At 45.4% G+C, this 23,798-nt stretch overlaps 1 protein-coding gene across 4 annotated transcripts in view; it reads right to left on the bottom strand.

Annotated features, from left to right (window-relative positions):
- Positions 1-23,798, bottom strand: part of LOC147691754 (cdc42 effector protein 2-like) — a 143,393-nt gene that overhangs the window by 43,009 nt on the left and 76,586 nt on the right. Inside the window, exon 1 of one of the 4 annotated variants that reach the window (XM_086938036.1) lies at positions 23,178-23,354. The exons of the other annotated variants lie outside the window; for them this stretch is intronic. The gene's annotated coding sequence lies outside the window, so the exon portion shown is untranslated. Of the gene's footprint in view, positions 1-23,177; positions 23,355-23,798 lie in introns of those variants that run through there. 4 annotated transcript variants of the gene reach the window in all.

The raw sequence follows: 23,798 nt of genomic DNA, 5'->3' as shown, positions 1-23,798 counted from the left end.
GAAATCTGTCAAAGTCCTTTACTATAGTATCTGTCATAGAGCTATTAATGTAAAACTCCTTACTACTGATTTTGTCACAAACATAGTGAATGGCTTAAACCCGTTTGATACTGAGGTACCGTCTTGCACATATTTCTGGTTCAGGAGGGCCTAGAGAGGCCTGGTTTTCATTGTGTACATTTGTAATTGTATGCTAAGTATTTACTTGTGTGTGAATCAAAGATATATGAATGAGTACTAATGTGCATTTTGCAGGATTATGAGTTTCTAACCCACACCTCCTCCCAAAGTAAGCCATGTGCTGTTCTACCTTCTTACCCCTGAGGGTCAAGGACTGAAAGGGTGTAGTGGATGTTCTGTTTGGGTCCAACAGTAATGTAGCACCAGAAATTAAAGGCTTCAATTGTCACACCTGGAGCAAGGTAATGCACGACTGCCCTGAGACCCATCTGAACCACTGTCCACACTCCCACATGAATTTTAATGGAGGTGCATAGCTATTGACCAATGCCCCTCACAAAACCAGCCTTGCTACCTTCCCTCTCCATCCCTGCCTCACATTGCAGCCTCACAAGTTTCAATACTTGCAGTGCTGGTTGCAGCAGAAAAAACTGTAATAGTGTATCATGCCAGCAGCAGTAGTGTTAGTAAAATGTGTCATGACACCTTATGGATTTTCAATTCCTAAGATGACCAATCGCATCCAAACGTAATGATGTGGTGACACATGCAGTGAGCTGGTGGGTAGTGTGGGTTGCAGGGAACAGAACAGCCAGGTCATTGTGAGGAGCTCCCTGCTTCTCCCAGAGCAGTGATCACATTATGTATTGTACCGACCGCTGCTTGGCTTCCACTAACGCTACAAATATCCCAACCCATTGGGCAATAACAGAGGTGGGTGGGGGGTCTACGCTGTGTTATGCTGGTCTATCTGATGTGTGATTATGGCGGTTTTTGTGTGCAAGTGGTAATACATGCTCTTTCAACCAGTTAATCTCTGGAATGATAAGGGGGTTATTAGTGTACAAGTCTATAAAGGAGGACTGCCAGCTGTCCTCTAAGATGATGGTTATTACAAATACGTTCTTACAAAGTTTCTTGCTTGCCAAAACAACTGGTGACAACCATTTTGATACTTAGACTGACTCAATCACATTTGCTTTCATCAACATTTGAAACTCCTCCTTCAAAGGTTCATTCAACAAATTCAGGACGTCAGCGCTTGTGCAATACTGGTTTGGCATCTTTCCTTATTGCAAGTCTGAGTACACCAAGACCTTTCCTGAGCACAATGGGAAACTTGTTCACGATATTTCTCTCTCTAGAGAATTTGAAACCAATCTTACTTGGTCTTTTGCACAGGGATCTAGTTATTCCTATATCACGTTAATGTCTCCAGCCTGTCTCCCATCTTAGCCACACATACCTTACCATCAGTACACCTCCCATGGAATACAATTTCGATGCATATCATACCAAATAAGTCAATATTCCTTTGCCATAACTTGATTGATGTTGGATTTCTCTAATTCTCATCATGGACTGGGTTTTGATAATGCACAGTTCATTTGAAACCGAGAAAGTCGTTTCAAGAACAATTTAGGGGCTGATGACAGACCCTTATAGGAAAGATGTTCTTGAAAGAGCCAGCCCCACCACCTTTCTCTGATAATAGCCTGCTTTAAATGGAGGAGTGGTGGAATTAAGGAGAACAAAGGAAGGGTACTTGATATCTGACCACCATGTCTCCATACAAAGAAAACACATGCTTGTCAAGGGCAATAAGAAGGCCTTGAATGAGTTAGGCACAGTCCCCAACAGATCAGGTATTAACTAAACTACACTCTAATAAGGCATTCTATTGTGGGGGCTAGACCAGTGTACCACAGCACAAAATTGCAGTTCGGAGAAGGGTGCCACAAAATCAGGAGGCAGTGGGTAGGCCTTTGAAAGGTTTGGAATAAGTTGCACAGTATCTGAAACGTAAGCTCCAAAATTAGTAATAGTGCAAGAGATGTACCAAAATGGATATCGCATGAAAGGATAACTGTAGACCCATTTACCAACTAATGCCCAACCACCCCCTGTAAAATGTCGATGCATAACATGCCAACTAAGTCAATCTTCTTTTCCCATAAGGTTACAGATTGATATCAGATTCCTCTACTTCTGACATTCGGCCATTAAAGTCCCTCTCCTCTCAAACCTCGTGTCACTGACATGGGTATACAGGGCCAGCAATTTATAATCTTATTCAACCATACTTTTCTTCTCATCCAACATTATTTCACATTCAGGCATTCCCAGATCTTCCACAGAAACTATGGCACTTGCATGCTTGCAGGACAGAACTTTTCACTTCTTATCACTACTCTTCTTGATGGGTCTTTGCTGCTCTACACACCCAGGCATAGTGTTCTTTCTTTGCACACAGCACAATTCCACAGATTACAAACATGTCCACACTTAAATCATCTGAGTCTGTTGTCAATAACAGTTTGCCTCAACACCCCCACTTAATTACCAGTTTTGCTTAATTTATCTCACCAAATGGACTTAATTTACACCCCCATCACCCCTCATCTCTTTCAAACGTGTGATGCATACTTTTAAGTATTGAAAAAGCTTAGTTTAAGTTGATTTTAGGTAATACTTTTTTATTATTTTAGATTATTAGTGCATCATACCAGATGATCTTGAATGAGCGAATCACCGAATTCTCAAAAATCCAGGAAAAGAGGCCAATATTTCCCTTCAGCCCTCCTTTTGAAGTAATTTAATTTTCAGCTCTATTTATTGTTAAACCTACTTTATTTTAGTAATTTTGCTCCATGGGTCAAACAAAAGTCTTTGCAACTTTTAATCTTCCCTAGGAACCCTGCATTCATAACATGCCCCACCTGAGACGTCTGGCGAACGTGTTTCAAAGTTAAGTTTCCGGCTGGATATTACAAACTGATTTAAAATAAATACCATCATGATGAGGATAGCTCAACGGGGTCTCACTGTAAGGGCAACTAAACAGTTCAGTCTTTACCAATGGTGGCTGGTAGATAATGGTGGCAGGGCAGGGGTAGGTGGGAGGATTAGAAGAAAAATAATACTTTCCTGCTGGTCCCCAGACTCCCCCCCCCCTCTCCTCCAACACAGGTACCAGGAAGCACAGAGGCTCCCAGCCTCCCCTAGCTAATCCCAACGCTGCATTACAGCAGCATTGTGATTGCTCTGAGCACCGTGGTTCGGCCCTCAGGGAGCAAGTGGGAGGCTGTGCTTTTTCTCCACCCAGGCTGTGCAATACAGCCAGAGGAGAACATGCAAAGTGTGCATGATGGTTTGGCCGGCCCAAAGCAGCCGGCCAAACAGTCATGCGCACTTTAGGTGCAGCAACCACTCCTCCTCCCTCTGGCTCCCCAGAGCCCAGCCCCTCTCTGCCCTAACCTAACCTGGCTGCAGTGCAACTGCAAGCTCAATACTAAAAAAAAAAAATTATAATAATGTTCTATTATAATCGATTTATTTTTCCTTTGCACTGCTCTTAAAGAAGTGGGGCGAGGCTCCTTCGCCTTAGCAGAGGAGCCGCACTTGTCTTTAGAGTCTGTGATTGTGATCCCAAGCACTCCTGAATATGTTTCAAATAAGCTGCATATTACTGTACAGTCTATGACTCAAACATTCATCAAATGTAGGACTACTGCTTCGCATTCATCTGTAGATCAGTAAACCATGAGGACTACATGTATTGCACCTTTTCACATAGACACATATGATTCAACATACGAAGAACAACACATGCAGGACATCATGGCATATTTAAAAGTTTAAAAAACGGTTCCCATTTTGCACACAGAGAAATAACTTTTTCCGCGAATTACACAACATTGTCTGCCAATTACAACAAACAATATTAAGTTCCGAATATCCCCGTTGAGCTGCCAAAAGTAAGAGGAGAAAGGAAAAACCGGTTTGGTCGCTTTGGTTTGCCTTAAACACTGCTAAGGCGTTCGATCTGGCATTGGAGCTCTACTATGTAAATATTTCAAACAAGCTTTGGCAGTGCCAGAAGATCTGGCTTGCAAATTAAAGTGTCTCCTCTGTCTTTGATGGATTTACACACCCAGTAAGTCATAATGCATGCAATCTGCCACTCATCCTTGCAATGATATATTCAGCATCCCTCCACTGTCTCATTCTTGCATTCGCCTACTTACAAAAACACAAGAAAACACACAAAAATCCACATGCGCAAGATAAATTAGAAGAGAAAAGAAAAATGAAGACTTACTGCTGCCAAAACATGGAGGGCATATGCGTGCAAATAAAGTAGTACCACAATGGTACACTTTGGATAGGGCAACTGAAATTATGCAATTTTGTGGCCAGAGCGCTTTCCGCATAATTATACATTTGCTGAATTTGCCACATAATCCATCATCTGCTGCATAATCTTTTTATTTTAACACAAAAAATGTTTCTAACTCAAACAGATTAAGTGTTACTGAAATTATGGCTACTCAAGTTGCCACATAGTAAATGGCCCTCTTGAAAGGCTGACTGGTCATCTTTCAGTTGCTTCTTACTGTACTTGGTTGTTAAACTGGTACTAATGAGATGAAAGTTTTGTCCAGACAGTGATGATAAATGACAACATTATGATGTAAACAAATCACAAAATTTACTTCATGAATTTGCATAATTCATCTTTTGATGCATAGTTTAGTCAACCCAGCTGCATAATGTGGTCCTCCCCTGCCACACAATTCGAGTGGACCTGTTTATGGCAATGCCATTCCATGATAGGCATCTGCTTTACAGGCAGTGGTCCCCACAGGAAGCTTGCACTGCAGATGAGACGAGTTGCAAGAATGCAGCCTGTTAGCACATTCTCATAAGCTGTAGTATGCTTATTAAAAATTAAAATTAAAATAAAAGGAGAAGGAAATAAATAAAAGGGGGACTATAAAAAGAGAGCATAGAAAAACAAAAGCTTGACATAGGAAGAGCATTTTTGAATAAATGAAAGAATATCAGCATTGAAGCGGCACTCATTGCAGCCAATGACAACATTAGGACCATCCCAGACCACAGAGAAATGGCAGACCTCATCCTACTCGGCATACCAGCAGCCTTTAGTATAGTCCCACACAACATCCTGATCAGAAGACAGCACAACAGAAGTATCCAAGGACCACAATCCAAGGATCTGCTCTTTCCTCATGGGAAGCACCTAAAGAGTAAGAATGTCACTTTTCACATCAGAGACTGATCTGCAGAGTCCCCCAGGAATCGCCCAACACCACCCTGTTCAGCATCTACATGACCCCACCTGCCAACATCATCCGATCCATAGACATCTCAATCATCTCATATGCAGACGACACCCAACTTATCCTCTCCCTGACGGACCTCCAGAACCAACTTCACAAATTGGGTGACCATGGTAACAGACTTGATGAGAACTACGGCCTGAAGCTAAACTCTGAAAAGACAGACATGCTGAGCTTTGGAAACAAGACCTCCCTACGGGACTCCACGTGGAGGTCATCAAAGCTAGGACCAGTACCAACGTTTACCGACCATGCAAGAAATCTTGGGATCATCCTAGATGACAAACTCTCCATGACAGCGCAAGTCAAATAAAGTGAGCACCTCCTCCCTCAACATCTTATGCATCCTAAGCAAAATATTCAAATGGCTACCAAAGAACACCAGGCAGAATGTCACCCAAACAATCACCACAAGCAGACTCAACAACCGCAACACCCTCTATGTGGAATCTCCAAGCAACTGCTAAAAAAAGACTCCAAACCATCCAGACCACTGCTAGACTCATACTGGACCTCCTCCTCCACGCCCACATCACATCTCAACTCAAAAAGCTCCACTGGCTCCCCATCAACAAACACAGCCAATTCAAACTCCTTACTCACACATACAAAGCCCTACACAACATTGGACCAACATACCTTAACGTCCTCATACACTTTCACCAGCCGAACAGATACCTATGCTCTACCTCACTCTCTCTAGCACACCCCTGCATTCACACAAAACACAGAGGAAGGCACTTATTCTCCTACATTGTAACCAAAATATAGAACGACTTCCTCCATCACATTACAGCCTCCTCCTCACTTCTTGAGTTCCACAAGAAGCTGAAGGCATAGCTCTTCGAATAACTCTGCAGGAACAATAAATACACCCACTCACATGTTCTAGTGCCTGGGTACCCTCATGGGAGGTTTGCTGCACTTTACAAATCAACATAACACACAATAAAATAACAACGTTGATAAAACGTCCCAAAAAAAAGACCGTTTTGCGCTGATCAGTCAAGCAGTGGCAAAGGAAAAGGGCATGTCCCAAAATTTTGATTTACCATGTTATTTCCCATAGGAAATTTTGCTCTCCGATACAAAACAAAAATCTCACAAACATGCTCTGTGATTTGGTGTAAATCCATTTAGCAGTTAGAGAAATGAGCATTTAAAGATGTGTTGGGGGTTAAAAAGTTAGGTACTCTGGACAGCTGGTCGCCCTGTACCCATGGGGTGCCAAGAACTTTAAAAAGTAGGGACGTCTGATTGGCTGAGGGAATCCTTTCTCCTGTTTGCCATTTTGGTTTTAGGGACTTCCCAGGTCCTTTGGAACTGCTAGAACTAACTGGCTAGCCACAACTCTAAACAGAATGTTGCAGCTGCCACTACAGGACTATCTTTGAGGTCAAGGGGGCCTTCTTGTGGGGTGGGCAAAAGGGGACCTCCTCAGGCCAACACTTTTTAAAAGTAATATTTTTCATGGTGTAGCTACTGCAATACTCACAAAGGACCCAGCTTGGTCCACCCGTAAGGAACCGCGGTGCTCCAGTGGGAGACGCTGCTCAAAGTTCAACCCTATTGTGCTGCAGTACAGTGCAAGTTTCACCAGGAAACCGTTGTACCATTATGTTTAAGCATGTACAAAGGAACCTTATTATTGCTTAGTTATCCTTATGGCACAAGTGAAAGACCAATGCATTTAGACTCCAAAATGGGTCTTGTTCCCTTGGGTCATAAGGATTAAGAAAGAATAAAAATATTATTTTGCACCTGCATAAACTATGAAACACATTAACATAAATGCCTTTTTACTGTTGAGAGATGGCTGGTTCGATATGCGTGTTATCTATTTTTTTTCAATGAAAAAAACAGAGGTTAAACCTTAGCTATAGTTAGGACAAATGTATTTATTCTTTCTATAGAAACTAAAACTTAAAGTACCCAAACGTTCGAAATTCTAAAATTATAGTCCAGTGTCATTGTAATTTCATACGGTAGAGTGGAGGAGAGTGTCGCACAGTGTAGTGACGAACAGTGGAGCAGGGCAGAGTGGTATTGCGTACATTGGATTAGTGTTGAGTTTTATACCATTAAGTGGATTCTCGTAGAGTGAAGTGACGCATAGTGGAGTTGGGTAGAGTGCAGTGGTGTAGAGTGGAGTGGTGTGGAGTGGTGTGGAGTGGTGTAGAGTGGAGTAGAGTAGAGTTTAGAGGCGCACAGTGGAATAGCGTACAGTGGAGTGGCATAGATTTGAGAGGTGTCGAGTGGAGAAAAGTAGGGTGCAGTAGCACATAGTGGCGAAGAGTAGAGTGGTGTGCAGTGGAATAGTGTAGAATGGAGTGGTGTAGAGTGGAGTGGTGCAGAGTGGAGTGCCATATAGTGGAACAGTGTACAGTGTAGGGGCGAGGAGAGGTGTAGAGTGGAGTAGCATAGCATGGAATAGCACAGAGTGGAGTTAAGTACAGTGGAATAGCGTAGAGTGTAGTGTCAGAGTGAAGAGTGGACTAGTGTACAGTGGAGCAGAGTAGAGTGGACTGGCTTAAAATGGAGTGGCATCGCGTAGAGTAGAGTGGAGCGGAATGGAGTTGCGTAGAGCAGAATAGCAGACAGTGGAGTGGCATACTGTGCAGTGGCAAAGAGTGGAATGGAGTACAGTAATGTGGAGTGGTATAGAGTGTAGTGAGGTACAGTGTAGTGGCATACAGTGGGGTGGTACAGACTGGAGTGGCATAGCGTGGAATAGCATGCAGTGGAGTGTTGTGTAGTGAAGCGGTGGAGTGGCATACATAGGAGTAATCGAGTAGATTGGTATAAAATGGAGTGGAAAAGCCTAGAGTAGAGTGACTTAGAGTGGTGCACAGTTGAATTGTGTAGAGTGGAGTGAGGTACAGTATAATGGTGTTCAGTGGAACAGTGGAGTAGCATAAAGTGAAGCAGATTGGAATAGCATACAGTGGAGTGGCGTAGAGTGGAATGATGTAGAGTGGAATAGTGCTGAGTGGAGTGGCATACAAAAGGAGTGACGTAAAGTGGAGTGGCTTACAGTGGAATACCAAAGAGTGGAGTAGAATAGAGTAGAGCAGAGTAGAGTGGAGTAGCGGATAGTGGTGTTGTTTTCACTAGAGTTCCGTAAGAGTGGAGTAGTGAAGAGTGTAATAGCGCAGACTGGAGGGGTGTAAATTGGAGTTGCGTACAATAGAATAGCATACAGAGAAGTGGTAAGGAGTGGAGGGGCATACAATGGAGTAGCGTAGACTAGAGTGGCATAGAATGGAGTGGCATAGAGTGTAATAGCGCACAGTGGGGTGGTGTAGAGCGGAGTGAAGTGGTGTAGAGTGGAGTCGTGAACAGTGGATTAGCGTAAAGTGGAGTGGTGGATACTGGAGTGACAGGAAGTGGAGTGGCATATAATTGGGTGCAGTAGAGTGGATTAGAGTGGAATGACGTAAAGAAGACTGACAAAGAGGAGTGAGGTATAGTGTAGTGGTGTACAGTGGAATCATGTAGAGAGGAGTGGTGTTGAGTGTAACAGCATAGAGTGGAGTGGTGTATAGTGGAGTTGTGTACAGTGAAGTGAAAGACTGGAAGGGCGAGTAGCATAGAGTGGAATAGCGTAGAGTGTAGGGAAGTAGATTGGAATTGCGTATAGCGGAACAGCATAGAGTTGAGTGGTGTAGAGTGGAGGGGCATACATTGGAGTGGCATAGAATAGAGTGGCGCGGAGCGTAATAGCGAGTGGTGTAGAGTGGAGAGGCGTAGAGTAGAGTGGTGTAAAGTTGAGTGGTGTACAGTGAATTAGTGTAAAGTGGAGTGGTGGATACTGGAGTGACGAAAAGTGGAGTGGGGTAGAGTGGAATATTGTAGAGTAAAGTGGAGTGGCATAAAGTGGAGTGAGGTATAGTGTAGGGGCGTAAAGTGGAATAGTGTAGAGTGTAGTGGTGTAGAGTGAAGTGGAAAAGAGTGGATTAGCACACAGTGGAGTGGCGTACAGTGGACTGTAGAGTGGAATAGCATTGGCTGTAGTGGCATAGATTGAAATAATGTAGAATTGAGTGGCATATAGTGCAATAGCGTAGAATGGAGTAGTGTAGAGTGGCATTGCGTACAATTGAGTGGCATGGTGTGGAGTGGTGTAGAGTGTAATATTGTAAAGTTGAGTGGTATATAGTGGAGTTCCATACACTTGAGTGGTGTAGAGTGGAGTGGCATAGACTGGAGTAGGGTAGAGTGGAGTAGCATAGCGTACAATGGAGTGGAATACATTGGAGTGGTGTACAGTGAAGAGACAGAGTGGAGGGGCGTACCGTGGAACAGCGTGGAGTGGTGTAGAGTGGAGTGGCATAGACTGGAGCGGCGTAGAATGTAGTTGTGTACAGAGGAATAACATATTGGAGTGGCGTAAGGTACAGTGGCGTGGCTTAGAGTGAAGTAGCGTGCAGTGGAGTTGGGTAGGGTGGAGAAGCATAGAGTGGAATAACAGAGTGGAGTGGGGTACAGAGGATTGGCATTGAGTGGAGTGGTGCAGAGTGGAGTGGCGTGGAGTGGAATTGGTTAGAGCGGATTGGCGTAGGCTGGAGCTTCATACAGTGGAATAGAGTAGAGTGGAGTGGCTTACAGCGGAATAGCTTACAGTGGAGTGGCGTCCAGGGAAGTGGCAAAGAGTAGAATAGCGTACAGTAGAGTGGAGGGAAGTACACTGTAGTGGCGTACAGTGGAGTGGTGTAGACTGGGTTGGTGTAGAGTGGAGCGGCATAAAATAGATAGCATACAGTGGAGTGGTGTAGAGTGACAGAGTGAAGTGTGGTGAAGGGTTGTACAATGGAATAGTGTACAGTGGCATGGAAAAGTGATGACTGGCATAAAATGGAGTGGCACAGAGTGGAATAGGTTACAGTAGAGTGGAGTAGAGTGGTGTGGCATAAAGAGGAGTGGCGTTAAGTGAGGTGCAGTGTAGTGGTATAGACTGAAGTGGTACAGAGTGGTGTAGCATGTGATACTTTAAACAAGCGTAGAGTGCAAGTGTGTGAACGTATGTAGAAGTAATGTGGCCGAGTCCAAAGATGTCTACCAACACTTCCTGGTTGAAGTGTTGACAGCCACTCAAATTTTAGTAGGATTCGCAAATCCGCTGCAATGACTCGCGTCCCCAGATATCTATTTTTTTTAAAGATAGATATCTCAAAAATTACCGAACTGATTTACACCAAATCACAAAAATCACACATTCTGGACCAACATCTAGCTTTATGCCAAATTTGGTGTTATTGCATTCAGCAGTTCAGGCTGTAGTTATGTTCAAAAGATGAAACCCCCCTATATAGACTTAACATGGGGAAAACGCGTTTTAGGACCCCCACCTTTTTCTGGGCCCCTGCTTGACGGATCACCCCGAAACGTTCAACAAAGCAGCTAAACCAAAAAAATGGACGTTTTGTGAAATTTCGTGGTGATTCGTCAAGCGGGGCCAAAGTTATTGGGCAAAACAAAAAACGCTTTTCCTTTGGAAACTTTGGTCCTAACTATACCAATCTATTGGCGATATATATATATATATATATATATATATATATATATATATATATATATATATATATATGCATACAAAGTGATCCGTCCAGGGGTGGGGGAATCGTATCGCCCGACGCCCGAGCCATGTTGATTTTTATCACGGGCAAGAAGATTTAATGTCTATTTTGTCCGATGGACAAGTAGACATTAAATCGCGTACATAAAATACAGGATTTGCGCACTTTGGGACTCACGACCAATCAGAAAGCCCGAACATGCTTTTAAAGCCTCTGATTGGCTAGCAGCCCATGACTGGCTGTAGCCTGTGATTGGCTGGGGGACTGAAGCGTCAGTCTCAACACGCGGCAATGTCAGCAATCTGGTGTCTCGCTTTCTAAATATCAATGGGTTGGACGTGCAGAGAACCACGAGGAAGCCGTTTCCATTTTAACACATGAGGATAGCACAAATAACTCGATGCTGGGACGCGACCTTTAGAACGAGGTGAGAAGAAAGTGTGACATTATTATTAATAGGCTAATGCAAAGTGAACTTGCGGCATCAGGGTCGTAGGAATACAGTTCACATTATTCTCTCTGCTCGCAAATTGAAAAAGAAATGCAAACATCCTGCTGAGAGCTCCACTGATCGCAGTGAAAATAACGCGGCATTACGCTAGTGCCCAGTTCAGATTCCACTAGAGAAAACAGAGCGTGCTAACTTGGGGTTTGAAGCGACCTGTTCTTTAAGTGGAGCTCAACTATGCATATTATATTAAATGTGCCATTAAAGAATTATACTGGGTCGTAAACATTTAAAATTCCTGCGCTCAGTATCTCCGCATCACCACACGTTAGCATTAGAGCAAATGAGCAATATCTTTGTTTTACCTCGTATTGTCTGTGACAGCTGGTGGATTTTAAAACTGTTGGGGCGCATATGCAATTTGTATTTATTTCCTTTAGGGACAGAAGTTGCAAACCGTTAACCGGCACAGTGCCTTTATCGAAGCAATCTTCTTTTTGCCGGTATGAGAATTTACCTTGCGACAGTGAGCCTCTGTATGCTGTTATATAATATGTAAAAAGACGAAGAGATGTTGAAATTACAGTGTCCCGAATCAGTAACACAGCGCAGAAACTCATTCATTGGTGGGCTAATAGAGTGCGCAGCTCACATTGCACACAATGTGACATGAGTTAACACGGTCTCATTCTCTCTTCCTTGCATTATTTTTCTCTCACACACCAACATTTCACGCTCTCTTTTCTGGTATTTTTCGGGACCATGTGCCTGTGTAAGCACATTTTGAAATAACGGCTTGGGTCGTGAGTGCTGCATGCAGCCACGTGCTGCAAGCGCCTCAGCCCTGTCTCTTCCTCCTCAAAGCCCCCTCCTAGGATGATTCTCGCAGCTCATTACTTGCAGTTTAACTGGTTGACTCGTATGGGTCAAACCACATCAGTCCAATCAAGAGGACGCCTGGCACCCTCCCCATTTTGCACATTACATGTTGTGTGTTCGGAGCACCACATTGTCTGCTTTCTTCCAGGAGACCACAAAGAAAATTATTTCCAACTAGCGCTCTAACGTCATTTGTGATAATTGGGTGTTTTAGCAAGCTACAACGGAACTGGTGAAATTAATTTTATAGCACTGAAAATTGCGCAATTCCCCTAACACTCGCCTGGCACAGAATATCCTGCATGTGGGCTGCACGGGAGGCATGCAGGGTTTGCAAGAGACACCCCAGCACTCTGTAGGAGCACTCCATGAGCTCCCAGTCACGAGTCAGCTTGCAGCAGCTGAACTCCTTTACTTCATCATAGTTAAATGTACTCCCTTCAGTCTTGGAACCCGCACACCTTTGTTATATTCTGGTTTTAGCAGGTGTAATTTTGCTCTAAAATGATTCTCTCTCTCCCTGTTGCTCAGACTGTGTCAGAAAAAAAGGGGAAAATATCAAAACGAACTGCACGAGTGCACAACCTAGTAATTCCTCGCTACTACTTGTCCTCGCACACTCTTCACATACTCCATGCACACCAATCGGTTCTTGCTAAAGCACCTCAAGTTAGGGTGTTCCTGCTGTTATAAAAATGTTCTCTGTATTCCCCCGTTACTCCAGGGAGTTCGACTGTATCAACTACTAAACATGCAGTAAAGATACCAACGACTCCACGCTTCCTTGCATTAATACACGTTCACATGCAGTCTATACTTCATTTTCTCCCCCCTGCCCGCTCCTCTCCCCCGCCCCTTTTCCCTTTACCCCTGTCCCTCTCCAACAGGTAATCAACCCTTCAAACTAGCATACTGGCTTTGGAGCCTAAGACAGGCACATTGTAAACAGATCACAGAAGAAAAGCCTCAGCCTGCTGATCTAACTCACTAGGATCAGGGCTGGGGAACTGCAGGTGTCTCTACATTATATGTGGTAGCAGGCACAAAAGCCCACCAAACTACCATACTTATATCTATCTATGGCACGTAGGTTACAAACTGATCACCGCAGCAGACCTTCGACCTCATTGGCTGTCCTATCGGGAATGGAGGCTGTAATCAGTAAGCATCACAGTAGCTTGTGATGTGATCAGATTTTCTCGAGCTCTATTTAGGCAAAGAGCCATCAATGCTTGGGTACGTTAGAAGTACATGAAGAATGTTTAGACTGTTGCCCTCACCCCTATTGCCACTCCTGAAGCTCATGCCAAGCCCAAAACCCCACTCGATGCCTGCACTCTCCCCTCCGCATTATTTTTTATTCGGACTAAAAAATGATTTTCAGGGGATCTCAGGGTCATAACCCCTCATTGTCACTGGTTCAGTGTCACCATTAGGTGGCATCAAAGCCTCCAGGACAGGCCCCTGCGGATACAGAGCTGTTAAATTACCCCTTCCACTTCCGGTGGCCAAACCCACCTTCAGCAGAGACTAATTTGCATCTCACAGCCCCACTTCAAACATAGCTACTCAAAGGTTTGCCCGGCTCTTTTTATAGTTTGATGTTGTCTCTGGTGGAGTTCAGTGGCCTGCAGGATGGATGCCTGTGGCCAGCATCAGAAGTCTACAGCGAAACTTGCACAGCTACCTGTTCACAGAGATGCATGTGCAGTCTGCACATGTGGGTGCCTGTGCCTAGGATGGTCTGTCCGAGAGATTCCTGCCTGCTGTGCTAAATGTTCATCGGTTGATCAGTGCAGGAACTAATAGAGGTTTCATAGTGTTCCACTGATTAACATAACTTTCACTTCAATTAAAGCTGTCCATTATTATACATGTAGTTTACCTGAAGGTGAAAGACCATAAAAAGTTAGAAAATATTTTGGGTTTTTTAGCCACTGCTTTGACCCAGTCCCCAGACTCACTAACCCTGCTTCCACCGTTTTGTGCAGCATCACAGTTCTTATAAATGTTTTAATGCAATTCAACCACTGAGCAGTCAGCACCTTTTCCAGCCTCTCAAGCTGTTTCTGCTACCACCCCTGCACTCTCACTGCCCTCTGAACACAGGATTCAGAACTTGCTGCCATGGGGCTTAGAGAGCAGGGAAGGAGAAGAGGTAGGGCCATGGCCTCATGTCACAGACTCCAGAGTGGGTGAAGGGAGGAAGGAGTCCCCCATTACTAAGAGAGAGTGGGGCTGCCCCACCACCATCCCTATGCCCTTCACACAAAGACCCCACACATACCCACCCCGCTCCTGACCGCCCTGTTACAGCCAGAGCTGCCAACTTTGAACCTTGGGGACCAGGTTTGAGTCTCAGTATTGCAGGTCACTTAATCTGTTCTGGCCTAAAAAAAAAAAATAATTAACACAATCTTGTGTATTGTAACTGGTGCTCATGAGAAGTGCTCCAATACCTTTGGGTCGTGATCGCGCTATATAAACTATCAGCAAAAAATAAATGCTCACATGACCAGCACGGTGCTTTCCTTTCACAGACAAAGCAGGCTCTGAAGCTTTCCCTTTTTTATAGGTGAAAGGAAAGAGTCCTGCATCTTGAACTCAGACTCTACCCCCATCAGTGCAAGAGGTGCATGGAAAATGCCTCGGTGTTTAGGCCTGTGTCCTAGCTTGATAATATAACTTGCATTTGTAAAGCACACATTTACCCAGAGGGCTAATTTTGTGCTGAATAATACATTTTTATTGTTACCCAACTCAATGAAAATGTGTTACATGCACACTAGTTGATAATTGGTTGCAGGGCACATGGACACATCTGTACACATGCTGTACAACCACTCAGTACAACAGTTGCATTTGAGAGTGAATGACCATGCACTGCATAATTGGATTTGCATTTGAAATATATATTGCTCAGTATGTTGCAATGATTGCAGTGCAGGTTCTCTCTGTGCAGACCTACCGTAGTAATTTATTGAGTAGGCGGGGCAAGCAGTTACCTTCCCAGGACAAGTAGATTTATGTAACTTTTTGTCCCCTGGCCAAGTAGATTTTTGAAAAATTTCCACACCCCTGTCCGTCAAACCCTGTTTGCGCTCCACTACTGGTGCTCCGCATAGGGGCCGGATCATGGACCAAAAACAACAATTTTACTCCAATGATGAGGCACACAGACTTGGGTGATTTTCAGCTCGGTTTATTCAATAACAACTCTAACCAACGCGTTTCAGCCTGACCTCGGCTTTGTTCACAAAAAAAATTATTATATTTTAATATATATATATATATATATATATATATATATATATATATACATATATATATATATACACATACATACATACATATATATATATATATACACATACATACATACATATATATATATATATATATATATATATATATATATATATATATATATATTCTGACTATTGAAAAACTTTTCTTTATTCAACAGGCAACATTGTACCAACCAGTCCTGAGACGTGTTTCGGCTTGAACAGCTAAAATCTTACATTTAGAAAAAGAGAGAACTTCACTGAAAAGCCATGGGTTAAATAAAGTATGCTACATTTAGGCCTTGTAATAATATAAAAACTAGCATTGTAAAACAAAATAAACACTGAGATTCAACAGTTATGGTTTATAACACAAACTAGAAGTTGCATCCTCACCATGCACTGTTTAGGACCTCACAAATTAGATCATAAAAAATGTTCAATTACGTCAATGATGATATCACTGATGAGATCTCAACTGACATCATCCAACCTACCATTGCTGTTCAAATTACTCTATAAACAAGTACGATTTTTCAGGTATCTGTCCCGCCACAGAAAGAGACCCTGAAGGGAATTATAGCAATTTTGGAATGGATGTTAATCTTTTCTCAATGATGTTGTTGGTTCAGAGTAAATAAATACATTCAGTAGTTTTTAAGAAATGAGCATTCCAATATTACCTCACTGGATTTGAAGCAGTTAAAAGAGGTCGTTGAAAAATGAGTACGCAGACAGTCCTCAAACCCAGATGTGCAGACTTTTTGTGGATCTACACCTACAAATAAAAGCCCCCATTGGACAAAGAAGCTTTTAGCTACAGTTGCTCATTTCGAGTCTGCAGTACAAAAGTTGGTCTGCTAACCTGATATACTAGGTTTCCCAAAGAAAATAACCCACGCCACAGACTCTATAGCCTACCTGTGCTGTGCTGTGCATGCTTGAAGCCAGTGAGTGGCAGGTGAGTAAATTATTAGCATATAGTACTTTTTTCCAACCCCTCCTCCACTAACTGTGCCTCCTGTTGATGGATGTTCTTAACACACCATATACTTCGGGTAAAGTAAACATGTTAAGGTTCTGCCAAAGTTCATACGAGTCCATGATACAGCACCAGAGATATTAGCAAGTAAAATATGTTCTAACCTCAACTTTAACTCTGCCCCTTCCATCAGATCTGCCTGAAACCCGAGATTTCAGCAGTGGACTCCACTGGTTCACAGCTTATCAAATATCTTGCCGATTTGTTGACCAGCATCAAAATTATTTGCAAATGAACCCTTTTTTTTGCTCCAAATTAATGCTGCCCCCTCCTTGGCGGATTTGCATTAAACTCAATATATCAATAGTAAGGTGAACATAAGGGCCTTTCGAATTTCATGCAGATCTGGGAAAAGGCACCAAAGCTACTACCATATGAAAGCTCTTCTTGGGTTGATCTATATTAAAACTTGACATACCCCCCCAAAAATAACTACTGGTTTGCCATATTTCGTGCTGATTCATGTAGGCTGAAGGTCAAGCACAGCAGGAGTGATAACTTGCTGCAAAAGTTGGGTGCAAAGATCTTTGGAATGTGGAGTATGATCCACCCCAAAAAAACAGAAAAAAAGCCAAAGGTTAAAGTGGAGTTCTGGTTGACTTTTTTAGGTTTAAAAGGCTTAAAAATTCACCTAAATTAAAGGATGAAGTAAAGTTTTGTTTTGGAATTAAAACTGAAAAACACCGTAATTCGCAAGTTATGGTTAGGACTTCAATCCATAACTTGTACAACAGCTATTCAAACCATAACCTGCAAAGGAAACACTCCAGTGCATCATCCTACACCACACAGCATAAATGAAACCTTTCAACATTATACATCCGGGTGCACACTCCATGCACCACATCCCTCAACACAGTAACACCTCCAACAGATCTCCTCACCAATATACCTCATACAACACATCAGACCACAAGCGCACAATACATATAACATCACTTAAGGCATGACCAAATACTTTATCTCATAGGCAAACTCTCTTGCCAACGACCACATGTCCCGTCAGAATGCACACACCACTATCTTCCACATTAAGCCACACTCTTTAATTACAGATATGCTCTCTATATACGCCTTGTCCCACTACTCACACTAAAATATCCCTTGGCCACACACTCACCCCCAATGTTATCCCCACACTCTTCCATAATGGTTAGGCAAATAATCCAAGTACAAAACTCTCCTACCCTAGAAACCATTCATAGGGCACAAAGAGGAAAGAGGAGGCGACTCCTACTTCTTACTGGGCCGGAGACAATGAAGATTTGACCTAAAGGCTAGAGCAGGTAACCTCGAAGCTGGGGAACTGGGTTCGGGTCTCAGCAGGAGTGCTCAACATCCTGTGATTCTGGGAAAATCACTTAATCTCCCGCTGCCTAACAAACATTGGCATAGCCAATAGGTCTCGCCTTTGGGACCTTATAAATGTTTAGTTATCCAGCACATTATCCTTGGGGCAACAACATCAACTGTTGCATGGCTAAACACTTATAAGGTCCCAAATGTGAGACCTATTGGCTAAGCCAATACTTGTTTTGAGTGAGTGGCTCGTGCAGGTATGCCACTGTGAGGTAGAGATGCTGCATGTGCTTTTACAGGAGCCCCTGTGACATTGCGCCTCTTCAAAATGTATCTTGGGTCTGGTGTAATACTTCTAGCCCATATTACCGCACCCAATGCATCCTTAAATGTCCCATGTACAGCCGGGGTTGACACTCCTATTATCCCTGTTCTCCAGTGACACTTTACCCGTCACAGGCGGTGGTGGTGGACGTGGTGGAGGTGGAGGACGTGGTGGTGGTGGTGGTGGTAAACGTGGTGGTGGTGGTGGACGTGGTGTGGACATGGTGGTGGAGGACGTGGTGTTGGTGGTGGTGGTGATGGACATGGTGGTGGATGTGGTGGAGGTGGACACAGTGGTGGTGGACGTGGTGGTGGTGGAAGTGGTGGTGGTGGACGTGGTGGTGGTGGACGTGGTGGTGGTGGTGGTGATGGACATGGTGGTGGATGTGGTGTGGTGGACGACGTGGTGGTGGACGTGGTGGTGGTGGACGTTATGGTGGTGGACGTGGTGGACGTGGTGGTGGTGGACGTGGTGGACGTGGTGGTGGATGTGGACGTGGTGGTGGTGAATGTGGTGGTGGTGAATGTGGTGTTGGACGATGTGGTGGTGGATGTGGTGGTGGTGGACGTGGTGGTGGTGGGCGTGGTGGATGTGGTGGACGTGGTGGATGTGGTGGACGTGGTGGATGTGGTGGACGTGGTGGATGTGGTGGACATGGTGGTGGACGGGGTGGTGGTGGACGCAGTGGTGGTGGACGCAGTGGTGGTGGACGCAGTGGTGGTGGACGCAGTGGTGGATGTGGTGGGCATGGTGGTGGTGGACGTGGTGGTGGACGTGTTGGTGGTGGATGTGGTGGTGGTGGATGTGGTGGTGGTGGATGTGGTGGTGATGGATGTGGTGGTGATGGATGTGGTGGTGATGGATGTGGTGGTGGTGGATGTGGTGATGGACGTGGTGGTGGTGGTGGTGGTGGTGGTGGTGGACGCAGTGGTGGTGGATGCGGTGGTGGTGGACGCGGTGGTGGTGGACGCAGTGGTGGTGGACGCAGTGGTGGTGGACGCAGTGGTGGTGGACGCAGTGGTGGCGGACGTGGTGGTGGTGGACATGGTGGTGGTGGACATGGTGGCGGACGTGGTGGTGGTGGACGTGGTGGTGGACGTGGTGGTGGACGTGGTGGTGGACGTGGTGGTGGACGTGGTGGTGGACGTGGTGGTGGACGTGGTGGTGGTGGATGTGGTGGATGTGGTGGTGGACATGGTGGTGGTGGTGGACGTGGTGGTGGACGTGGTGGTGGTGGTGGACGTGGTGGTGATGAACGTGGTGGTGATGAACGTGGTGGTGGCGGACGTGGTGGTGGTCTACATGGATGTGGTGGTGGGCGTGGTGGTGGACGTGGTGGTGGTGGTGGATGTGGATGTGGTGGATGTGGTGGTGGTGAATGGGGTGGTGGATGTGGTGGTGGACGCGATGGTGGTGGACGCGATGGTGGTGGACGCGATGGTGGTGGACGCGATGGTGGTGGATGTGGTGGTGGTGGACGTGGTGGTGGTGGACGTGGTGGTGGTCATGGTGGACATGGTGGTGGTGGATGCAGTGGTGGTGGACGCAGTGGTGGTGGACGTGGTGGTGGACGTGGTGGTGGACGTGGTGGTGGACGTGGTGGTGGACGTGGTGGTGGACGTGGTGGTGGACGTGGTGGTGGACGTGGTGTGGTGGTGGACGTGGTGGTGGACGTGGTGGTGGACGTGGTGGTGGATGTGGTGGATGTGGTGGATGTGGTGGTGGTGGTGGTGGACGTGGTGGTGATTAACGTGGTGGTGATGAACGTGGTGGTGGACGTGGTGGTGGCGGACGTGGTGGTGGTGGACATGGACGTGGTGGTGGGCGTGGTGGTGGACATGGTGGTGGTGGACGTGGTGATGGTGGTGGTGGACGTGGTGGTGGTGGTGGATGTGGAGGTGGTGGAGGTGAATGTGGTGTTGGACGATGTGGTGGTGGATGTGGTGGTGGACGCGATGGTGGTGGACGTGGTGGATGTGGTGGACGTGGTGGATGTGGTGGACGTGGTGGATGTGGTGGACGCAGTGGTGGTGGACGCAGTGGTGGTGGACGCAGTGGTGGTGGACGCAGTGGTGGTGGACGCAGTGGTGGTGGACGCATTGGTGATGGACGCAGTGGTGATGGACGCAGAGGTGGTGGACGCAGTGGTGGTGGACGCGGTGGTGGTGGATGTGGTGGTGGTGGACGTGGTGGTGGTGGACGTGGTGGTGGTGGACGTGGTGGTGGTGGACGTGGTGGTGGTGGACGCAGTGGTGGTAGACGTGGTGGTGGTGGTGGACATGTTGGTGGACATGGTGGTGGACGTGGTGGTGGTGGATGTGGTGGTGGTGGATGTGGTGGTGGTGGATGTGGTGGACGTGGTGGTGGTGGACGTGGTGGTGGACGTGGTGGTGGTGGACGTGGTGGTGGTGGACGTGGTGGTGGTGGACGTGGTGGTGGTGGACGTGGTGGACGTGGTGGTGGTGGACGTGGTGGTGATGAACGTGGTGGTGGTGATGAACGTGGTGGTGGTGGTGATGAACGTGGTGGTGGACGTGGTGGTGGCGGACGTGGTGGTGGTGGACATGATGGACGTGATGGTGGGCGTGGTGGTGGACGTAGTGGTGGTGGACGTGGTGCAGAGTGCGAGCGAAAGCCAGAGTGAGTGAGGGGAAAAAAAAAGAAAGAGAAAGCGAGAGACAGAGTACAAGCGAGTGAGGGGGGGAATAACATCATCAGATATCACAAGGGTACAAGAGAACAAGGGATTTCTCCACAAGAAAAGATTTTTTCAAGCAGGAAGTTAAGATGCATTGTCCCGCAGCTGGTAGTAGGAAAGTGACATGCAAACATAATTGAATAAATGCTTCAAAAGTTATGAGGGGGAGAAAACAGGTCCCAATCCCTTACTGGCTGTGTTATTGAGTATAATGCACTGTGGATATTTGTCTTGGATAGTGGGTAATCCCCATCCCACTTGTGAGAAAGAAGAATCCAAGGAAGGTCAGGATAAATATGAATATTAGTTTTTGTAATCTTGGAAAAAACTGTGGACGTGGTGGTGGTGAATAAATGTGATGGGACACTTAGGAGAGAGAGCCGTGCACGAGGGAATGACTAATGCTAAAACTAACAGCAGCTGTTTTTCAAGCACACTTGTGCTTGTGGCGCCATCCGCCTTGCGGGAGCGAGCAACATCCAATTGGCATGCGCGGCTGCTCGCTCCTGCAAGGTGGATGCTGCCACAAGCACGAGTGTGTGCTTGAAAATGAGCAGACCGATGGCTAAAGACCCTCCTAGAGCAACACATGCAAGCTGCCTAGGCGAGACCTAAAAATGAATGTGTCTGTGACGTAACTGGTGCTCATGTAAAGCGCTCTGATACCTTCGGGTCTAGTTTGTGCTATATAAATCCCCCACCCAAAAAAAGAATGACTAGTATAAATACTCTTCTTGGGTTAGGTACTGGAACCTCACCCAAAATATTCCTAAAGTGAACTACAACTGAAGTGGATTAAGATAGAGGGGGCTGACCAACAAGGGTACCTGAAGCCTAGGGTACTTTGAGTCAGTCAATCTTAGCAGAAGGACCCAGAGAATACCTGAGCAGGAAAAAAGGATGCAAGGGACGAAGGATATCAAAAAGTCAGCAGAATTGCACTTACCGGAACCCAAGACATTAAGTTGGCCCTAGACTAGAGCCAGGGAAAATAATATACTGTCTAGTTACAGGGAGCTCAAAAGAAACCACCAGCTGGCTCTACACCCTCCAAATGCAACACCCCAAAACACCATCTTAGACAAGTTCAGGGACAATCATCGCACTTTCGCTCTATGAATCACCTCTCGAAACAAGACAAACTTGGTCTGTAGAGAAGTTCAGTGTCACTCGTAAGTGGTCCATGAAGAACCTAGTATGTGATAGATAACACACCAGAGCTAACCAGGTTCAAGCAGAAAGTCACACAAAAAACTGTCTCTGTGAATCATCACACACAATAACTAAAATCCCACAATCACACTGGATATGTCTGTTAAGTTGCATGTGCCATATTCTTTGTAGCACCGTCATGGGCATAACCCGACACAGAAAACCTACCTCCTAGAGTACCTTCTTTTAAATAACATATTTTATTGGTTTTTTTTGCAACAACAGAGGCAGAGTGACCCACATACATATTTAGGACTTTGCATAATAAGACCCCATAATAAACCATCAAAACACGAAAATATACAGAGTGTATCCCTAGCCCCCTCCTCTACCACAGATCATGGACAGTAATTCTAGTCGATTGCTCCTCTGAGTACCTTTGGCAAAACACCCCACAACAAGGGACTAATTTCTGTTCCCTAAAGTGCGAAGAGGTGGAGTAACTGGAAACCATGTGCAGATTTTGGGAAGTTTCACCCCCTGTGGGTCTACAGACAGGAAACCCTCTACTTAGGGTGACCAGAATTTTAAAGTCAACAACCAGGACATTTCACAAACAAGTAAAAGAAGGACTACAATTTTACTTCAAGCGAGCGCACAGAATGACAGCGCTCCTCAGCGGATAATTACAGAACAGGCAGTAAGAACATACATAAATTGCAATTTTTAAACCCAGTAGCTTGCCTGTTAATTAAATTGCTTTCTTGAAACAACTGCTAACTATCCCTGCTTTGTAAAATATAAAAAAGCACCTCCCGCCGTTTTCAGTCGACCTTCTTTAAAAACCTGGACATGAGCTAAATTTCCTCAAATGTGCCGAGACGGCTTGTGAAAAACTGGGAGCATCCTGGCAAATATGTGGCGCCTTGTCACCCTAACTCCTCTGTAGCACACGATTGGCTTATACGTGGATCACACGCCGATCCCGAGGCCGGGACTGTGTGCCACGAGAGAGGGAGTTGCAGCAAGTGAGAGCGAAAGTAGAGATTGGTCAGATACCGCGAGAAAACTTGAGAGAGACGGCATGAGACAGAGAGCATGGGTAAATAACACGAAAAAAACGAATACTTACGAACATCATACTTACCGCACTCAATTCAGACCCTTTTCACTCACAAGAGCAGAGTAAACTATTATAAAAGCAACGCCTTCTCGAAAAAACAAAGCTGAGGTTTAGGAAACTTGTTTTAAAATTCAACAGAAAAAGCCTTGCGAAAGCGTCAGCACATAAGTCAACACGAGTGAAGATAAACGAGGCTGGGAAAGGCAGAGAGGTCTTCTTACACACACACCCTGACGTGATAAGAGTCACTCCATCACATTCCGCACACACCCTCGCGGCCTGGGCTTGTGCCAGGAGCACATTCCTTTCTGCTGCACAAGGGTCATCAGCCGAGCTCAGATGACAGGATCAAAGACAAGACAGGCTCGGAGGAAAGAAGAGCGGGAACAGATAGCCATGGACGAACTCCGCAGTAGGCGCTTTAACTGATATGGGCGGAGCTCATGTTCGGCCGAAAAACTCAGAGGAGCATCTTTCAAACGGCCCTAAACGCATGCAAATGTTTATCCAACATTTTGCAAATGCAATCTGCCCTGTTAACGTTTGGAGGGTTCGAAAAACAATGTTTCATTGAGGCCAGCTAGTTTTTATACTTATCTAGAATGCGAAGCTTTTTTTTTTTTACAAACATATTATTTTGTATAT

This window comes from Lissotriton vulgaris, chromosome 9 (genome assembly GCF_964263255.1).
Source record: "Lissotriton vulgaris chromosome 9, aLisVul1.2, whole genome shotgun sequence".
Classification (NCBI taxonomy): Eukaryota; Metazoa; Chordata; class Amphibia; order Caudata; family Salamandridae; genus Lissotriton; species Lissotriton vulgaris.
Note: the sequence above shows the minus strand (reverse complement) of the source record. Positions and strands in the feature narration are given on the sequence as shown.